This window comes from Oryzias latipes, chromosome 2, assembly GCF_053564925.1.
Source record: "Oryzias latipes strain Hd-rR chromosome 2, Olatipes_Hd-rR_3.1".
NCBI lineage: Eukaryota > Metazoa > Chordata > Actinopteri > Beloniformes > Adrianichthyidae > Oryzias > Oryzias latipes.
In genome coordinates this window covers 31843895-31865018 of record NC_136238.1, presented here as the reverse complement: position 1 = coordinate 31865018, position 21124 = coordinate 31843895, and the positions used below count along the sequence as shown (strand labels likewise).

Genomic DNA, 21124 nt, shown 5'->3' with positions numbered 1-21124 from the left:
ATTCAGGAGTGGAACAGTGAGTGTTTGTCAGAGTTTTTGGAGGCTGGATTCTAGTTCAGATGATCAACAGTTTTCAGATGAAGGACTTGAGGTCTGGTTCAGTTCTGGATCTCTCTGATCAGACTCACTTGGAGCATCATGTGTGTGATGAGATCTTTTCAGTTGAGTCTTCTGAGAGTCTCTGAGAGACATCAGAGATGTTGGCTGAAATGACAGAAATGAATCTTAACATGTTTTCTGACTTGAAAAAATGTTTGGATCAGGAAGGACAAAGTTCAGACAAATATTTTAATTGAAGTCTTTCATGTAGTTTATCTTATAATTAACAACAGAAAATACAAAATATTGATGCATAATTATTCATGTTCATTAGAACTTATTTTGTATCTCATTAACAAACTCAAATATTAACTTCTTCACTTTCATCTGGTCTAAATGAGATTCAATAATCCAGTTGACTGTAACTCTGATTCATCTGTGAGTCAGAATGAATGCAGGTTTACTAATATATTCATCCATAATACTACCATATTTATAGTACAGTGTAGAAGTTTGGGGAAATACTTATAAAACAAATCTACAGTGTTTATATGTCTAACAAAAAAAAGCTGTTCGAATAGTTCATGGAGTGGATTATGGGTCACATACAAGCGCTCCGTTTTTAAAGTTGGGTTTATTGAAATTATGGAATCTAGTGAAACTGAAAACAGCTCTCGTCATGTACAAAGCCAGATACAACTTACTTCCAATAAACTTACAGCAAATGTTCAAAGACGGAGACGGGAGTTACAATCTTAGAAAAAAATGAATTTCAAAAAAGCAGTGCATTCGAACAACAAAAAAGAAAATGTGTTTATCTAATTGTGGTGTGTTTTTATGGAATGGGTTGGATGAAGGTTTAAAACAAACCGAAATTTTACATGTATTCAAAAAAACCTACAAGAAGTCACTAATAGAACTTTATAAGGCCAGAAATTATTAATAAAACAAAAAATGTCACTTTAGAATATCTGAATCTAGAGTCAAAGATTCTAAAGAAATCATGGATTCACAGACATTTGATTGAATTTCTGTCTGGATCAGAAACCAACAGCAGACATTTCAAGCCGTCATCTGTTCCTAATGTTCATTCCCCGCCATCATTGAAAGCTTTTGGAATAGTCCCTAAAGCCAGCGATCGGGCCGCTTTGGAGCATGAACTCATCACTCGGTGTCACGGTGGCAGAGAGATGACAGATCCCAAATCTGAGGCTGAAATGATCACGTCCTACCAGCTACACTCTGGATTTGGTTCAACAAAAACTTGGTTTCTGCCACAAAACCAACCTGAGACACTGAAACAGAATGAATCCAATGCAGAAATGTGTTGACACCTTTAATTCAAAGCTTCAATCAGTTGGAATCTCACGAAGAACATTTCAAAAATCCACATTTGGATCAGGCGTCTTCATCAGAGCACAACTCATGTTTCCAGGACTGTGACTCACCAATAGATCCTCATTTCCTTTACACAATCTGTTTCCATCATTTGGATTTTTCATCAAAACTTGAGTTAGAAAAGAATTGTTGCCCCAAAATGTCCAGTTTGAATAGTCTACAGTTTGTTGTGTTTGGTTGCTAGGTAACAGGGTCTTTAATGTCTATGATGTCATGGTGGCTTTCAGAGTTGAACTCCTGAATATGACGGTAAACATTTGGATTGAACAAAAATGGGATTGAAGCTCATGCTAAATCCTGATATCAATGCTGAAAAAACCTCCTCCTAGATTATGGATGTTTGGAGAAGTCCTCCTCTTCCAAGAATTCCTGAAAAAAGCCCTCATTTCTCCTGACCATCTTCAAAGCCACTTTCTGCTTTAGTTTAGTCCAAACTTGCTTTATGCTGACAACATTTACAGCTTGAATCCATCTGAAGAATCCAAGGAAACAAACCAATCTAAGTCTGCATTCATGCCACTTCAGAACCAACAAAGCATGTTTCCAGGACGCTGACTTACCAATAGAACTTGGGATTTCCTTTGCAGAATCCTTCTCCGTGTGTTTTCCTTTGTTTTTCTCCCCAAAACCTAAAGCAGAGATTTTTGCTGAGCTGCAGAACAAACGTCTGACTGCTTTAACCGCCGTTGATGGTTTGTTGTGTTTCCCTCTATAGCTGCTATGGTCTTGGTATGGTTGCTAGGTAACGCTGTCTTTGATGATGATGACGTCAGAGTGGCCTCTAGAATGGACTTTTTTCTTGTGGAACCAGGAGCTGTAACCTTTAGGGCACTAGGACCCAGAATGAGGTCCAGGCAGTGACGGTGTTCAGTGACGGACTGCGCAGCCGCACTTCCTCCAAACGCCACTATTCATCAGCGCGTGGAGCGCCAGAGTCCAAACGGGCTTAAGGCGCTTTGATAAAGCGCTCTGGAATCCAGCTATGGTGTGCTAAACGTCAGGTCCAGAACGGAAGATGCCATCAATGAAGTCTGTCTGTCAGAAGCAGTCCAACGCTGATGGGGTTTAGCTTGTGGAGGATTTGAATGTTCATTTGCTCTCAGGTTGGTTCTGTGCTGGAAGCCCCAACCCTCAGTTCAGTCAAGTTAGAAAGATGCTAACCAGCTGTTCCTTCTGTCACCATGGAAACACGGAACGCTTTAAAGTCGGACAGGATTTTCACGGAGCGGACTTCTAGACGTGGAGGATAAATACTCCAAGATGAATTCATCAGACATGAATCAAACAGTCTTTTCTACATAGAACAGAATGAAATCCACTGTGTTTTAGCAGCGTCTGTAGCATCACAGAGACGGTGTCCAAAGTTTTTTTGGTGAGGGCTAAATACAGAAAAATGAGCAAAGGTCTGGGCCTCAAACAAGAGGTGACATATTGACACATGATTACTGTGTATTTGTAACTCACCTATAATGTAAAGAACATTGCTCTCAGTGGGAGCAGTGATGCTGATCTGTGCCACATAAAACAAGCGCACGTCAAAATGAAACATTCACTCAGACAATGAAACCTCATTCAAACCAGGCAGTTCAGAACGGGTTTATTGAGCAGCTGAAGCCAGCAGATCTTTACATACGTAGCCGTTAGTGTTGTTGACTGGCAGAGTGCACGATTTTGTAGTTTATAAAGAGTCGATTGTTTTCTCAGAAAAGTAGACCAAAAAAAGGGCTTATGGGTGACCAACGAGGACAATTTTAACATTAAACGCACACAATTTAAAAAGCTTCATTTTACAATTACACTCTGTGACAAAATATGCAGCTATGAAAAAAATAAAATTCCAAAAACAAAACAGGTTCTTTTTTACATAAAGGGAATACTTTTTCACAGTTCAGAATGCATTTTCTTCACCTTTTAGATTCACTCTATCCCTGCGTGCAAACATGGCCTTGCAAACAGCATCCTTGTAGGTGTCAGACGGAGACGGCTCATAGGAGCTTCCTTTATTTCCTAAGCCTGTGCCCTTTGCTCCTGATGGAGCCTGTGGGGAGACGTGAAGGCCATCATTAGGAGAGACAGGCAGGCGGCAACCCCTCATGTAATACTGCTAAAAACACAAGGAAAATAGTGAAGGAGGCCTGGATGACGGCGTGTGTTGAATCACCGCGATGGGAAAGAAACTGTTGTTGAGCTTGCAGACTAGCTGCCATTTGCTTGAATTTCTGTGCTCGTTCGGCACCTGTGTACGAAGCGTAGCTGCTCTGATGCTTGGTCTCATAGTGCCGATGTGGGTACCGGATGTTCTCGGGTTGCCGGATGTTCTTGGGGTCCTTCGGGGTCCTTCGACCAATGATGATGTCACACTATTTGATTGGCTGTAAGTTGCCACGACCAATGAGTTAACGTCGCTAAGTTTTTTTAAAACTTTATTGACAATTGCGGTATCATACATTAACAATGACATTAACGTTAACAACGAACAATAACAATGTAATCAATATTGCCTCGAAGATCAGTCACCATTGCCAAATATAACATATTAACATAGAAAATAAAGAATAGAGGGGAAAAAAAGAAACAATGAACATAACACACAAATAAATAAAAACATAAGTAAAATAAAATAAAGGAACATAGTCTAATACTAGATAGGGGAGCTGGTTTAGCTCGTGCTGGTTTGCAGCGCCTTCCATCCGTGAAACCAGGGTTCAACTCCGGGCTGCTCCCTGTTCCCTTCTCTACTTCTGCGCTGGTCCCAAGCCCAGTTCCTTTGAGAGGGTTGTGTCAGGAAGGGCATCCGGCGTAAAACATTGCCAAGTTTACCATGTGACTTGTTCGCTGTGGCAACCCCTGATGGGAAAAGCCAAAAGAGGAACGAAGTCTAATACTAGTTAGGGGTACTCGTGAAGTTTGAATTTCTGAACAAAACTAAGCAATTTCAAGCCATTCTTCTTTTTCATATAATAAAGTTATTGAAAGTAAAAACAGAGCTCTTTATTAAATGTTATAAAAAGTGGTTTGGTCTTCAAAACTTGACCTCACCAAGATGGCGCAGCTCTCCTCCCATAAGGAACCATGTGATGTCTCCTCTAGTGATATAACTCATTGGAAGGAGCCCGAAGGACCCCGAGAACATCCGGCAACCCGAGAACATCCGGTACCCACACCGACAGACATTATACTCTTTCATCACTGCAACATCTTCAGTGCTAATCAAACAGACACACTTTCCGTTGACTTCCTTAAAGAAATATTAATTTTCCCACCGTGTTTGAAATCTTCTACACTCACTTGCAATCTTGCGTTTCTTCGGTGCTACCATTTCTTTTTTTTTTTTTTTTTTTATAACTTGTCCTGGCAGACAGATGAGAGCTGAAGGCCTCTTGTGTTGGACATATTTTACTTTAACAACGGGGCTTATGAATCTTCTGACAAACCACAGGTATGTGACCGGTACAGGATGTTCCCAGCCTTTGCCCAGCAGTAGCTGGGACAGGCTCCAGCAACCCCAGCACCCCGAAAGGCATACAGCGAGTTGAGAAAATGTATGGGTGGAAGTTCAGGACAAGAATGCTCAGATCAAACCTCTATATTGGATTTGCACTCCACCCGCTGACGAGTCACTGCACACGTCACATGCCCAAAGCTGAGTTTCTGATTGGCTGACGCGACATGGCGACCTCCCAAAAGTTAAGATTTTTCAGAATGCTGCGTCTGTCGCTCAAAACCTCTGAGTGTTTCTGTATTTGGTATGAAAGTAATGGGGGAATCAAACGATGGAGGCATGGCCGGCCCTCCCTATACGCGAATTACGCAGCCGCGTAGGGCCCCCGTCACTATCAGGGCCCCGAAGTGGCGAAAAAAATAAACAAAAAAGACCCAAACCTGGCAACCAATTTCATAGAATTTACGTACCAGCGTGCGCTCTGAATGTTGTGCAAGAGAAAGTTGCCTGCACTTTTGTGATCCCCCCTTCAACACACCTGAACCAATCTGGCAACCCAAATAAGGACGTTACGCCCCCCTTAGCAGCGATTGGTCAACATCATTGCATCTGAGCCTGGCACACTGTGTATTTACGAGCTCATTTTATTTCAATAAAGTTGGGAAAAAGAAAAAAACGAGCACATTTTGTCACACTGATCAAAGCGACAACAAGACAACTTCATGCCATTAGAGACTTTATCCATCATTAGGAGCTGAAAAAAGATGAAGAATTCAACATCAGTCACAAGGTAAGTTTGGAGGATGTTGGGGCTTTATTTTTACATTATCCAGCATTTCTGTGCAGCTGCGCGATTTACGTAAAATACTAATCGATCCGAGGTGAAGATTGCACATTAACGACCCCGTTTTTGTCGTAATTTCCAATAGAAAACTCGAAAATAATTCTGATACCCAAGTTTCCAAGATGAGGTCGGACATGACCTTCTAAAACAGCTGAGAGCAGAGAAAAGTAAATAATGATGATTATGGTGGCTGAAAAATGTTTAACTCACGTTATCGTATTGTTGGTTATTGTTTTGCTACAAATATTTAGTGCGTTCTGCATTTTCAGCTTTATGTCATTAAAAAACTGCTGTTTATTATAGCAGGTCAGGTATTCCGACTTTTTCAACATTGAATGTGTCTTAAAATCTTGCATTGGCATGAAATATGGAGAATCAAAACTGCCAAATACATAGGAAATGAATGTTCTTATTTATAAATGATAAACAAAATAAATGTACTAATTTTAAAATCATGAACATACAAAATAATTGATAAAGACGTGTATAAATGCTTAAATTTCCATTTATACTCAAATTATTGTTCACATTTATTATTTATAAATGGGTACATTTTTTTCTTATTTGTATTTTGCAGTTTTGATTCTACATAATGATGATGTTTTGCACAGTTCCGTCTCATCTGACAGTTTCTTCTGCTCTCAAAAAGTATTGGAGGTGGTGCAGCGTCCACATCCCAAGATGTTCCTGACTTCACTGAGTATGCCATCTCAGGTAATTTTAATAGCATGTAAAGTAATTTAAAAAACAGTGTCTGCATAACCCCTTATGTTCATAAACAGCAGCTGAAGAGTATGGAGTCCCAAGTTGTTCATAATTAAATTAATAAATATCACAATCAAACAATAAATCTCATAAATATATAAAAAGATCATGAAATTGTGAAAAACCTGCACACAGATTTTAAACGAGCCAATATATTATTAGTATTCTGCTATAGATATTTTATTAGCTTTATCATTGATTATTGTATAATTATAATTTTTGTTTTTTAGCTGCAGAAGAAACTGCTGTCACCACATCTACTGTTGAAAGGGAAACATTAGACTGTTTTACTTTTCACTGTTTGCATTTATTGAAGTTCTGTATCTCATGTTCCAGGGGCTCCAAGAGAGGCGTGTATGGAAGGGGAGCCTACTGGATCCAAAATTCCACCTACCGGTACCTCAAACCCAGTTGGTCAAGCTGAATGACCAACAACACTCTCTGATCCAGTAAGAATGGATTTGGTGCAAAGAGGTCCTTTTCAGACTGAGAAAAACTCTGACTTTCCAAAATCCCCCTCAGTGAGCTGTTGTGTTCTTTATGTTGGATTGTTTTATTGTCATTTGATTTGCTATTAAGTTGCTGTTTTTAACAAGTTGGAGTTTTGTGAATGTCATTTGTTGAGTGCCTAATGTTACATTAAAAAATGTATATCTATATATCTATATACATTTGTCATTCATATTTATTTCTTTGCATTTAAAATTTGTTTGGCACCACTTAATGTGCATCCAACATGCAGGCAATATACTGTATTCAATTCTTCGGCAGCAACAATAATTCACAAATGTATTAATAGAGAGATCTCATTTATATTACAACAACAGTTGCTTTTTTTGGGGCTGCTGATCAGTTGGAGGGCCCACAAATTAAATTTCGCTTAGGGCCCCCAGAAGACCAGGGCCGGCCCTGGATGGAGGACAAACTGTACAGTTCAATTTATATCAAGTATTGCCGTATTCCATAACCTATTCCACTTTAGAGCACAAAGCTGCTTTTCTCAGTTACAGAATCTACATAAATTACATAAATTAGCAGGAATGGTTGAAAAGTTAATGCAAAGATCGTCAATACTGGGTATTGGGCTTAGGTGTTAAAGGGCTAAAATGTGCATTCAGGATGCCACAGAAAATATAACACTCCTCTATTTTGATTATCCCTTTATCTGTTTGTGCTTTGTAAGACAAAATTCCAGCGTTAGGGCTCCTCCTAAGCTCTAACGGATGGTGAGTAATGTTTATAAGGCTTTAAACAAAACATCAAAGCTGGCACTTTTACAGAAACTGATCAAGGCCTCCTTACAAAGAAGGATCTCTGCCACTGGTGCCAGAAAGCCATATCGCTGTTTCTGGGAAAACTAAAGTCATCAAATGAAGTCTTTACAGTACTCATAGAGGACAAAAAGAATAAAATATATAAATGTAACATCAAATAAATCCGTGAAGCAAGGAAATCAGAACAACTGACCAAGGCAAAAATGTCCTTTAGCTTATTCTTTTTACATTTATGCTCACAAGGCTTAAATGCTTTTTTAGCCATACTCATCAAATTTAAAAACGTTATGACATAATATACAGCTTTACATCACTGTGTCTTCTGATGACCTTAGACTCTTTTAAAGTGCATTTTAGATATAAAGTGGTGGATGGCAGAAAACTTCCTGCAGCTCAACCAGGACAAAAGTGACATTTTCATCATCGGTTCTGAAAGCGAGAGAGAATCGATTTAACACATCTTCAGAATTTTATACCATGTGAGAAACCTGGGTTTACTATTTGACTCTAGCTTAATTTTTGTTCCACACATCAAAATATCATTAAGACAGGATTTTATCATCTTAAAACCGTTGCCAGAATCCGCCCATTCCTCTCTCTTGCCAGCACATAGGTGCTAATGTTTGCTGTTTTCTTTAGTCGTTTAGATTATTGTAATGCTCTGCTCTCTGGTTTACCCAAAAAGTCTATCTCAAATTTAAAACTTCTAACTCGGTGGCAGGAGTTCTGACCAGGACCAGGGGGCGGGAACACATTTGGGTGTAATGTTGCTGCATTTGCTCCCTGTGTGTTTCAGAATTAATTTTAAGATTCTTTTATTGTCTTGTAAATGTTTTTACAAGACTACTTACTTAGTTAATTTATCTTCTTTTAAAGTTTGAGCCCTCATGGACCCTGAGGTCCTGCAGTGCTGGCCTTTTAGTTGTCCCTAAGGTGAGGACCAAAACTTATGGTGAGGCTTCGTTCTGCCATTACGGTCCCGGCCTGTGGAACAGCCTGCCAGAGAACCTCAGAGCCGCAGAGACTGTTAAAACTTTTTAACCTTTGTGCTATCCTATGCACTTTAACCTTGGGACAGTGCGCTAAACCTTTTTTGTAAATGGCGTTTACATATATAGCGCTTTCTAACCTCTTTCGAAGGCCCAAAGCGCTTTACAGTCAAAGACCCATTCACCCAGTCACACACACATTCACACACTGGTGGCGGCTCCGCTGCCGAACACTGGCGCCAACCTCCCACCAGAGGCAAGGTGGGGTTCAGTGTCTTGCCTAAGGACACTTCAACATATGGGAGTGCAAGGCCAGAATCGAACCTGCATCTTACGATCATGGGTCGCCGCCCTACCACTGCACCACGGCCGCCCCATTTTTCTTTCAATGATTTTTGATCTTCACTGGGTTGAAGATATATTGGCTCTTGTGTTTTTTTGCTGCAAACTTTTTCCCCAAAAAAAGAAATTAGTTTTAATGTCTTCCAGCGTGCCAGTTCTTTCATCACCCCACATGACAATACCCCAGATCATATCCACTGCATGAAAACTTGGAAAGAATTAGCTGTAAGGATAAAAAAGCTGAAGCTTATTAAAGTGTTCCTAAAATGCTCAAGATCAGCTATCTGGTTTGGCAGTTGTAAGCATAAACCATAGCTGAGAAACTAACATATGAGGATTTGATTGATGACTTTACCCATAAAAGAGCAAGACGGACACATTTTTAGTGTCTACTAAGAAATGCAGACCAAGTTAATAGTGTAATTCAATTGTATTTATATAGCCCAATATTACAGCAATAGTTGTCTCAATGGGCTTTAGGCTTAAAGCTGCACTAGTTGTTTATAGTTTTTTTAATCTTATAATGAAGGGCATTTGAAACCTTAAACTAAAATGTGTGATGTCATCCTTGTAAGAGTTTTTGTTACTTTTAACATTTTTCATAACAGTGCTATGACATTCTATTGGCAATTGATGATGGAGACTATGTTGTCCTGGTTCTGCTGGATCTAACAGCAGCATTTGACACTGTAGACCACAGTATTTTAATATCCAGGCTCCAGAACTCTGTGGGGATCCAAGGTACAGCACTGGACTGGTTTAAATCTTACCTGGCAGAAAGAACCATGTGTGTCAGCTTGGGTGGTTTTGAATCTACCACAACTCAGGTTTCTTATGGGGTTCCACAAGGATCGGTTCTAGGGCCACTTTTGTTCTCTCTGTATCTGTTACCCTTAGGGTCAATCTTGAGGAAGCACGGCATTTCTTTTCACTTGTACGCAGATGACAGCCAGATCTATCTGCCGTTACAAAAAGATGATCTTTCCATGAAGCAGCTCCTCTCATGTCTTCAGGACATTAAGGACTGGTTGGTCCTTAGCCAACATGTGTGATGTCATCCTTGTAAGAGTTTTTGTTACTTTGAACATTTTTTCATAACAGTCCTACACACTGTAGGAATTTACAAGCCTCAAGTTGCATTTTTTTGATCATTTTATTTTTTAAATATTTGAATAATAAAGTAAAGTTTCTTGGTCATAATTGGGGGGGTACCGATGGGCGCTACTGGTCTGGCTCGCCCAGGGCATCATCTGTGCCAGAACCGCCACTGATGTTGTCCTACATGAGATCCTACGAGTTATTGTTACCTTGACATTTTTTTACCCCTAAAAAATTATGTACAATCTAAAATGACCTACAGGCTAAAATGTCCTAAACCTAAAATTGACTTAATATGTATATAGCTCTGATGCTATATACCAGATGGAACTGAGTGCAGCATATGTGCCCCAACCCCAAATGTTTTTACTGAAAGACTGCGTCCCTTGTTCTTCCCCCTCTGATTGGAGAGGGTCTTCTTTGGGGGATGTGGCATCCACCTTCTTTGACTCCTTTTGGTTTTCAATACATCGGTCAGGCTCATTGATCTGCCCCTGCATCCTCACAAGTTTGCGTTTCAGCACAGCTATCTTTTTTTTCTGACATAAAATTGTCTTCCGTTTTAGTTTATTCTTGGAAGACAATATCTTATTTTGTTTTACAAGTCTGTCATTCAGAATTGTCAGCAGTTTATTTTCCAAGCTTTTGATGTGTTCTTGAGAAGTACTACTCTGGTCCTTAGTCATTTGCTGTTGACAGGTTAGCTGTGCTGGCAAGTTTTCTATTTCTTGTCTTAATATAGAAATAGTGTCACTTCTGTTGATGCAGTCTGTACTTTCATCTGGAGAATTTGGTGAACATTTGTTTACAATTTTCGCCACAAGTTCTCTTTCATCTTTTATCTGATTATTGAGTAACATAATCATTTCTCGAATATGCTCCATTTTGACCCTCAACATTTTGAGCAGATTTGCTTCAGTCATATCTTCGCTCATTGTTGGGGGGTCCTTCCCATCGTCACTCCTGTCTTCTTTCCCAGCCACATTCACTGATTCTGAACAGTGTGCCATCCTTCCAGCTTAAAACCTCTCTGCCTTCTGCCTTTAACCTTAGTTCTATTTGTTCTTTCTTGTCTCAGCCACAAAAACAAATAATGATGTTGTTTGATGTCATCAAACATCAAACTTTAACATCATGATGATGTTTGATCTCATCAATACATTTGATAGCAGCATTGTGATGATGTATGATGTCATCAAACATTTAACTTCATTATGATGATGTTTGATCTCATCAATACATTTGATAGCAGCATTGTGATGATGTATGATGTCATCAATACATTTGACTTTATTATGATGATGTTTGATGTCATCAATACATTTGATAGCAGCATTGTGATGATGTATGATGTCATCAAACATTTAACTTTATTATGATGATGTTTGATCTCATCAATACATTTGATAGCAGCATTGTGATGATGTATGATGCACTCAAAAATGATTTAAGCCCCTCTTTCATGTAACAAAATTAAATTATGTTTGTTTTATTTAAATATATTTATTTTAAAATAATGTATCTACATTTAATTGCCCTAACAGAAAATGTATTAATAGTTTCATCTATAAACTCCAGTAACCCAAAATAAATGAGTTCAAGTAAAGGGCATGCTGTGCGCATGTTGAATGCTGTTTTCCTGTTTCTCTTTATTTAGTCTTTTATAGTATCTTCTGTTGTTTTACGGCTACAATTTTTCACCTATTTTAACCATTCAACTGTTGGTGAAGGACTTCTTTGAGATCATTGACTCTTTTAATCTAGTTCAGTGTGTGTCTGGAGCCACTCATGAAAAAGGACATATACTGGATCTTATGGATTGCCTGTTTTTTACATGGAGATCTGTGACTTGGCTACTTTAGACCACATGCCTGTGGTGTTTGAAGCTGAACTTTTTCGTGCGGCAGTTAAATCTAACGCTCCTCTTTCCCTTTTTTTGTCTGTTAACATTGCAACTGTTTTCCTTTTATGGACTAAACTCACTGAAGCTGAATTTTGATACTCCACATATGTTTACATTGTTTTCACTTCACCAGAAGTAGACTTTTCTCCTCATTCTTTGATTTCTGTTTTTCTTGATGCTTCATTTTTCCTGAAGTGTAGAAACAGGAAGTTTGTTGTTTCTGTGTCAAAGTGACTGAATGGAAATGTTGCTGCTGCAGCTCCATGTTTCCACCTGGTGGAGGGAGAGCAGAAGTGCAGCAGCTGATGTCAGCTTCCTCTGCCTCCCACTGCTGTCTGACTGCATTCACCTGAACCTGAGAGGAAACACAAGAGAAGAGCCAATCAGTGGAGGAGCAGCTGATCTGTTGGTGAAGGAGGATCAGAGCTGATGATGAGGAGGGTTTCCTCTGCAGGTGAAGGTGGAAGGTGTGTGTGAGCTGATGTGGATCCAGTGAATCCAGCAGCATGGATCAGTGGGAGGAACCCCAGGAGGGAGCCCCTCCCTCTAGAAGCAGAGATGGTAACCAAGACAACCAGAGCAAAGTTCAGAGGTGAGATGAACATCTCCAACTGTCCATGATCTTCTCCATGTCAGAGCTCAGGACTCACACCAGCAACCTTCATTCTTCACAGGAACCAACCTGGATCTGGACCTGGATCCAGCTGGGGGTCCAACAGGAGGGACAAATCAAAGAAATATAATCTTAAATTTAAAGCCATCCATTCAGGAGTGGAACAGTAAGCATTTGTCAGACTTAAAGTAGCATAGCAGAGCTCAGCACTCACACCAGCAACCTTCATTCTACACAGGAACCAACCTGGATCCATCTGTGGGTCCTTCAGGAGTGACAAGTCAAAGAGTTGGATTCCTGACTTCAAAGCCATCCATCCAGTGGAACAGTGAGTGTTTGTCAGAGTTTTTGGAGGCTGGATTCTAGTTGAGATGATCAACAATTTTCAGATGAAGGACTTGAGGTCTGGTTCAGTTCTGGATCTCTCTGATCAGACTCACTTGGAGCATCATGTGTGTGATGAGATCTTTTCAGTTGAGTCTTCTGAGAGTCTCTGAGAGACATCAGAGATGTTGGCTGAAATGACAGAAATGAATCTTAACATGTTTTCTGACTTGAAAAAATGTTTGGATCAGGAAGGACAAAGTTCAGTCAAATATTTTAATTGAAGTCTTTCATATAGTTAATCTTATAATTAACAACAGAAAATACAAAATATTGATGCATAATTATTCATGTTCATTAGAACTTATTTTGTATCTCATTAACAAACTCAAATATTAACTTCTTCACTTACATCTGGTCTAAATGAGATTCAATAATCCAGTTGACTGTAACTCTGATTCATCTGTGAGTCAGAATGAATGCAGGTTTACTAATATATTCATCCATAATACTACCATATTTATAGTACAGTGTAGAAGTTTGGGGAAATACTTATAAAACAAATCTACAGTGTTTATATGTCTAACAAAAAAAAGCTGTTTGAATAGTTCATGGAGTGGATTATGGGTCACATACAAGCGCTCCGTTTTTAAAGTTGGGTTTATTGAAATTATGGAATCTAGTGAAACTGAAAACAGCTCTCGTCATGTACAAAGCCAGATACAACTTACTTCCAATAAACTTACAGCAAATGTTCAAAGACAGAGATGGGAGTTACAATCTAAGAAAAAAATGAATTTCAAAAAAGCAGTGCATTCGAACAACAAAAAAGAAAATGTGTTTATCTAATTGTGGTGTGGATTTATGGAATGGGTTGGATGAAGGTTTAAAACAAACCAAAATTTTACATGTGTTCAAAAAAACCTACAAGAAGTCACTAATAGAACTTTATAAGGCCAGAAATGATTAATAAAACAAAAAATGTCACTTTAGAATATTTGAATCTAGAGTCAAAGATTCTAAGGAGATCATGGATTCACAGACATTTGATTGAATTTCTGTCTGGATCAGAAACCAACAGCAGACATTTCAAGCCGTCATCTGTTCCTAATGTTCATTCCCCGCCATCATTGAAAGCTTTTGGAATAGTCCCTAAAGCCAGCGATCGGGCCGCTTTGGAGCATGAACTCATCACTCGGTGTCACGGTGGCAGAGAGATGACAGATCCCAAATCTGAGGCTGAAATGATCACGTCCTACCAGCTACACTCTGGATTTGGGACCAAAAACCTTTGAAGATGTTGGAGCATTGTTGGAGAATAGACTGACAACATTTGTTTGGAAGAAAGATTGACCTTTGACCCCTCCCTCATGTGTTCCACATCCAGCTGCAGACACACCACTACAGCTCACATTCCACTTCTGATCCAGCAGTTAGAACCAGAGCCTGCATTTGCAGCAGGTTCCAACCCACTGACCACTGATCCACACAGGGGGACGTCCTAAGGGGCGGAGTCAGCCACTGGAGAGAGCAAAAAGGAGAAATGGGGGTCACTCTGGGCCTCCCTGTGTCTGGACCTTCAGAGGAGCCCCAGTGCTGGTCTGTGCTTGGATCTGTTTTAGACTTGTTCAGAGTCAAATGCATGTTTTAAGGGGAGGAGGATTATTTTGTTGTTGCTGTTTTTGTTCCTATTCTTACAATCCACTATATGTCCCGTGTTGAATTCTACTATTAAAATGTGGGAAACAAATGTTTATCAAATCCAAATCAATCCAAAAGCCTGGAGACTGGATGGCCGTGGTCCTCCCTTTGACCTGGACAGTGGTTGCCATGGCGACCTGCACACTCACCAAGCTGGAACTTAGAAGAAGAAAAAGAGACCAAAATGATTGATAAAGCAGGTTTTCCAGGGAAATCCCACAAAGTGTTTTCCAAGCTAGAACTAAGAATATCCAGCATGCATTTGGAAAAACTCATTAGCTTCTTGTGGAAAATGATGAGTCATTGGAAAAGCATTCTATGAATGCTCAGAAAACTTCCTCTAAGGTTGTGGTTGTTTGGAGAAGTCCTCCTCTTCAAAGAAGTTCTCCTGACCATCTTCAAAGCCACTTTCTGCTTTTTCAAACGCTACTGTTCAACAAAAACTTGGTTTCTGCCACAAAACCAACCTTAGACACTGAAACAGAATGAATCCAATGCAGAAATGTGTTGACACCTTTAATTCAAAGCTTCAATCAGTTTGAATCTCATGAAGAACATTTCAAAAATCCACATTTGGATCAGGCGTCTTCATCAGAGCACAACTCATGTTTCCAGGACTGTGACTCACCAATAGATCCTCATTTCCTTTACACAATCTGTTTCCATCATTTGGATTTTTCATAAAAACTTGAGTTAGAAAAGAATTGTTGCCCCAAAATGTCCAGTTTGAATAGTCTCCAGTTTGTTGTGTTTGGTTGCTAGGTAACAGGGTCTTTAATGTCTATGATGTCATGGTGGCTTTCAGAGTTGAACTCCTGAATATGACGGTAAACATTTGGATTGAACAAAAATGGGATTGAAGCTCATGCTAAATCCTGATCTCAATGCTGAAAAAACCTCCTCCTAGATTCTGGTTGTTTGGAGAAGTCCTCCTCTTCCAAGAATTCCTGAAAAAAGCCCTCATTTCTCCTGACCATCTTCAAAGCCACTTTCTGCTTTAGTTTAGTCCAAACTTGCTTTATGCTGACAACATTTACAGCTTGAATCCATCTGAAGAATCCAAGGAAACAAACCAATCTAAGTCTGCATTCATGCCACTTCAGAACCAACAAAGCATGTTTCCAGGACGCTGACTTACCAATAGAACTTGGGATTTCCTTTGCAGAATCCTTCTCCGTGTGTTTTCCTTTGTTTTTCTCCCCAAAACCTAAAGCAGAGATTTTTGCTGAGCTGCAGAACAAACGTCTGATGATTGATGGTTTGTTGTGTTTCCCTCTATAGCTGCTATGGTCTTGCTATGGTTGCTAGGTAACGCTGTCTTTGATGATGATGACGTCAGAGTGGCCTCTAGAATGGACTTTTTTCTTGTGGAACCAGGAGCTGTAACCTTTAGGGCACTAGGACCCAGAAAGAGGTCCAGGCAGTGACGGTGTTCAGTGACGGACTGCGCAGCCGCACTTCCTCCAAACGCCACTATTCATCAGCGCGTGGAGCGCCAGAGTCCAAACGGGCTTAAGGCGCTTTGATAAAGCGCTCTGGAATCCAGCTATGGTGTGCTAAACGTCAGGTCCAGAACGGAAGATGCCATCAATGAAGTCTGTCTGTCAGCAGCAATCCAACGCTGATGGGGTTTAGCTTGTGGAGGATTTGAATGTTCATTTGCTCTCAGGTTGGTTCTGTGCTGGAAGCCCCAACCCTCAGTTCAGTCAAGTTAGAAAGATGCTAACCAGCTGTTCCCTCTGTCACCATGGAAACACGGACCGCTTTAAAGTCGGACAGGATTTTCACGGAGCGGACTTCTAGACGTGGAGGATAAATACTCCAAGATGAATTCATCAGACATGAATCAAACAGTCTTTTCTACATAGAACAGAATGAAATCCACTGTGTTTTAGCAGCGTCTGTAGCATCACAGAGACGGTGTCCAAAGTTTTTTTGGTGAGGGCTAAATACAGAAAAATGAGCAAAGGTCTGGGCCTCAAACAAGAGGTGACATATTGACACATGATTACTGTGTATTTGTAACTCACCTATAATGTAAAGAACATTGCTCTCAGTGGAGCAGTGATGCTGATCTGTGCCACATAAAACAAGCGCACGTCAAAATGAAACATTCACTCAGACAATGAAACCTCATTCAAACCAGGCAGTTCAGAACGGGTTTATTGAGCAGCTGAAGCCAGCAGATCTTTACATACGTAGCCGTTAGTGTTGTTGACTGGCAGAGTGCACGATTTTGTATATTATAAAGAGTTGACTGTTTTCTCAGAAAAGTAGACCAAAAAAGGGCTTATGGGTGACCAACGAGGACAATTTTAACATTAAACACACACCATTTAAAAAGCTTCATTTTACAATTACACTCTGTGACAAAATATGCAGCTATGAACAAAAGAAATTCCAAAAACAAAACAAGTTTTTTTTATATAAAGGGGAATACTTTTTCACAGTTCAGAATGCATTTTCTTCACCTTTTAGGTTCACTCTATGTGAAGCGTGCAAACATGGCCTTGCAAACAGCATCATTGTAGGTGTCAGACGGAGACAGCTCATAGGAGCTTCCTTTACTTCCTAAGCCTGTTGCTCCTTATGAAGCCTGTGGGGAGACGTGAAGGCCATCATTAGGAGAGACAAGCATGCAGCAACCCCTCGTGTAACGCTGCTAATAACACAAGGAAAATAGTGAAGGAGGCCTGGATGACGGCGTGTGTTGAATCACCGCGATGGGAAAGAAACTGTTGTTGAGCTTGCAGGCTAGCTGCCATTTGCTTGAATTTCTGTGCTCGTTCAGCACCTGTGTACGAAGCGTAGCTGCTCTGATGCTTGGTCTCATAGTGCCGATGGACATTATACTCTTTCATCACGGCAACATCTTCAGTGCTAATCAAACAGACACACTTTCCATTGATTTCCTTAAAGAAATATTCATTTTCCCACCGTGTTTGAAATCTTCTACACTCACTTGCTATCTTGCGTTTCTTCGGTGCTGCCATTTTTTTTTTTTTTTTATAACTTGTCCTGTCCAACAGCTGGGCAGACAGATGAGAGCTGAAGGCCTCTTGTGTTGGACATATTTTACTTTTACAACAGGGGTTATGAATCTTCTGACAAACCAGAGGTATGTGACCGGTACAGGATGTTCCCAGCCTTTGCCCAGCAGTAGCTGGGACAGGCTCCAGCAACCCCAGCACCCCGAAAGGCATACAGCGAGTTGAGAAAAATGGATGGGTGGAAGTTCAGGACAAGAATGCTCAGATCAAACCTCTATATTGGATTTGCACTCCACCCGCTGACGAGTCCCTGCACACGTCACGTGCCCAAAGCTGTGTTTCTGATTGGCTGACGCGACATGGCGACCTTCCATAAATTCAGATTTTTCAGAATGCTGCGTCTGTCGCTCAAAACCTCTGAGTGTGTCTGTATTCGGTATGAAAGTAATGGGGGAATCAAATGATGGAGGACAAACTGTACAGTTCAATTTTATATCAAGTATTGCCGTATTCCATAACCTATTCCACTTTAGAGCACAAAGCTGCTTTTCTCAGTAACAGAATCTACATAAATTACATAAATTAACAGGAATGGTTGAAAAGTTAATGCAAAGATCATCAATACTGGGTATTGGGCTTAGGTGTTAAAGGGCTAAAATGTGCATTCAGGATGCCACAGAAAATATAACACTCCTCTATTTTGATGATCCCTTTATCTGTTTGTGCTTTGTAAGACAAAATTCCAGTGTTAGGGCACCTCCTAAGCTCTAACGGATGGTGAGTAATGTTTATAAGGCTTTAAACAAAACATCAAAGCTGGCACTTTTACAGAAACTGATCAAGGCCTCCTTACAAAGAAGGATCTCTGCCACTGGTGCCAGAAAGCCATATCGCTGTTTCTGGGAAAACTAAAGTCATCAAATGAAGTCTTTACAGTACTCATAGAGGACAAAAAGAATAAAATATATAAATGTAACATCAAATAAATCCGTGAAGCAAGGAAATCAGAACAACTGACCAAGGCAAAAATGTCCTTTAGCTTATTCTTTTTACATTTATGTTTACAAGGCTTAAATGCTTTTTTAGCCATGCTCATCAAATTTAAAAACGTTATGACATAATATACAGCTTTACATCACTGTGTCTTCTGATGATCTTAGACTCTTTTAAAGTGCATTTTAGATATAAAGTGGTGGATGGCAGAAAACTTCCTGCAGCTCAACCAGGACAAAAGTGACATTTTCATCATCGGTTCTGAAAGCAAGAGAGAATGTATTTAACACATCTTCAGAATTTTATACCATGTGAGAAACCTGGGTTTACTATTTGACTCTAGCTTAATTTTTGTTCCACACATCAAAATATCATTAAGACAGGATTTTATCATCTTAAAACCGTTGCCAGAATCCGCCCATTCCTCTCTCTTGCCAGCACATAGGTGCTAATGTTTGCTGTTTTCTTTAGTCGTTTAGATTATTGTAATGCTCTGCTCTCTGGTTTACCCAAAAAGTCTATCTCAAATTTAAAACTTCTAACTCGGTGGCAGGAGTTCTGACCAGGACCAGGGGGCGGGAACACATTTGGGTGTAATTTCGCTGCATTTGCTCCCTGTGTGTTTCAGAATTAATTTTAAGATTCTTTTATTGTCTTGTAAATGTTTTTACAAGACTACTTACTTAGTTAATTTATCTTCTTTTAAAGTTTGAGCCCTCATGGACCCTGAGGTCCTGCAGTGCTGGCCTTTTAGTTGTCCCTAAGGTGAGGACCAAAACTTATGGTGAGGCTTCGTTCTGCCATTACGGTCCCGGCCTGTGGAACAGCCTGCCAGAGAACCTCTGAGCCGCAGAGACTGTAAAAAGTTTTTTAACCTTTGTGCTATCCTAGGCACTTTAACCTTGGGACAGTGCGCTAAACCTGTTTTGTAAATGGCGTTTACTTATATAGTGCTTTCTAACCTCTTTCGAAGGCCCAAAGCGCTTTACAGTCAAAGACCCATTCACCCAGTCACACACACATTCACACACTGGTGGCGGCACCACTGCCAAACACTGGCGCCAACCTCCCACCAGAGGCAAGGTGGGGTTCAGTGTCTTGCCTAAGGACACTTCAGCACATGGGCGTGCAAGGCCAGAATCGAACCTGCATCTTACGATCATGGGTCAACCGCCCTACCGCTGCACCACGGCCGCCCCATTTTTCTTTCAATGATTTTTGATCTTCACTGGGTTGAAGATATATTGGCTCTTGTGTTTTTTTGCTGCAAACTTTTTCCCCAAAAAAAGAAATTAGTTTTAATGTCTTCCAGCGTGCCAGTTCTTTCATCACCCCACATGACAATAGCCCAGATCATATCCACTGCATGAAAACTTGGAAAGAATTAGCTGTAAGGATAAAAAAGCTGAAGCTTATTAAAATGTTCCTAAAATGCTCAAGATCAGCTATCTGGTTTGGCAGTTGTAAGCATAAACCATAGCTGAGAAACTAACATATGAGGATTTGATTGATGACTTTACCCATAGAAGAGCAAGACGGACACATTTTTAGTGTCTACTAGGAAAAGCAGACCAAGTTAATAGTGTAATTCAATTGTATTTATATAGCCCAATATTACAGCAATAGTTGTCTCAATGGGCTTTAGGCTTAAAGCTGCACTAGTGGTTTATAGTTTTTTTTAATCTTATAATGAAGGGCATTTGAAACCTTAAGCCAACATGTGTGATGTCATCCTTGTAAGAGTTTTTGTTACTTTTAACATTTTTTCATAACAGTCCTATAAGCTGTATGACATTCTACTGGCAATTGATGATGGAGACTATGTCGTCCTGGTTCTGCTGGATCTAACAGCAGCATTTGACACTGTAGACCACAGTATTTTGATATCCAGGCTCCAGAACTCTGTGGGGATCCAAGGTACAGCACTGGACTGGTTTAAATCTTACCTGGCAGAAAGAACCATGTGTGTCAGCTTGGGTGGTTTTGAATCTACCACAACTCAGGTTTCTTATGGGGTTCCACAAGGATCGGTTCTAGGGCCACTTTTGTTCTCTCTGTATCTGTTACCCTTAGGGTCAATCTTGAGGAAGCACGGCATTTCTTTTCACTTGTACGCAGATGACAGCCAGATCTATCTGCCGTTACAAAAAGATGATCTTTCCATGAAGCAGCTCCTCTCATGTCTTCAGGACATTGAGGACTGGTTGGTCCTTAGCCAACATGTGTGATGTCATCCTTGTAAGAGTTTTTGTTACTTTGAACATTTTTACATAACAGTCCTACACACTGTAAGAATTTACAAGCCTCAAGTTGCATTTTTTTGATCATTTTATTTTTTAAATATTTGAATAATAAAGTAAAGTTTCTTGGTCATAATTGGGGAGTACCACTGGTTTGGCTCAACTCCAG

General features: G+C 40.0%; 1 protein-coding gene and 1 long non-coding RNA gene across 3 annotated transcripts in view; one reads left to right on the top strand and one right to left on the bottom strand.

Moving 5' to 3' along the window:
• Window positions 1-21124, bottom strand: part of LOC144986665 (NACHT, LRR and PYD domains-containing protein 12-like) — a 515000-nt gene that overhangs the window by 150250 nt on the left and 343626 nt on the right. The window lies entirely within an intron of this gene.
• Window positions 1318-7147, top strand: LOC144988443 (uncharacterized). 2 transcript variants are annotated; one of them, XR_013652374.1, is made up of 3 exons: window positions 1318-5669; window positions 6373-6437; window positions 6825-7147. It is a non-coding gene; the product is annotated as an uncharacterized LOC144988443 (long non-coding RNA). The 2 variants fall into 2 exon arrangements; XR_013652372.1 differs by having other exon boundaries at window positions 1318-6437.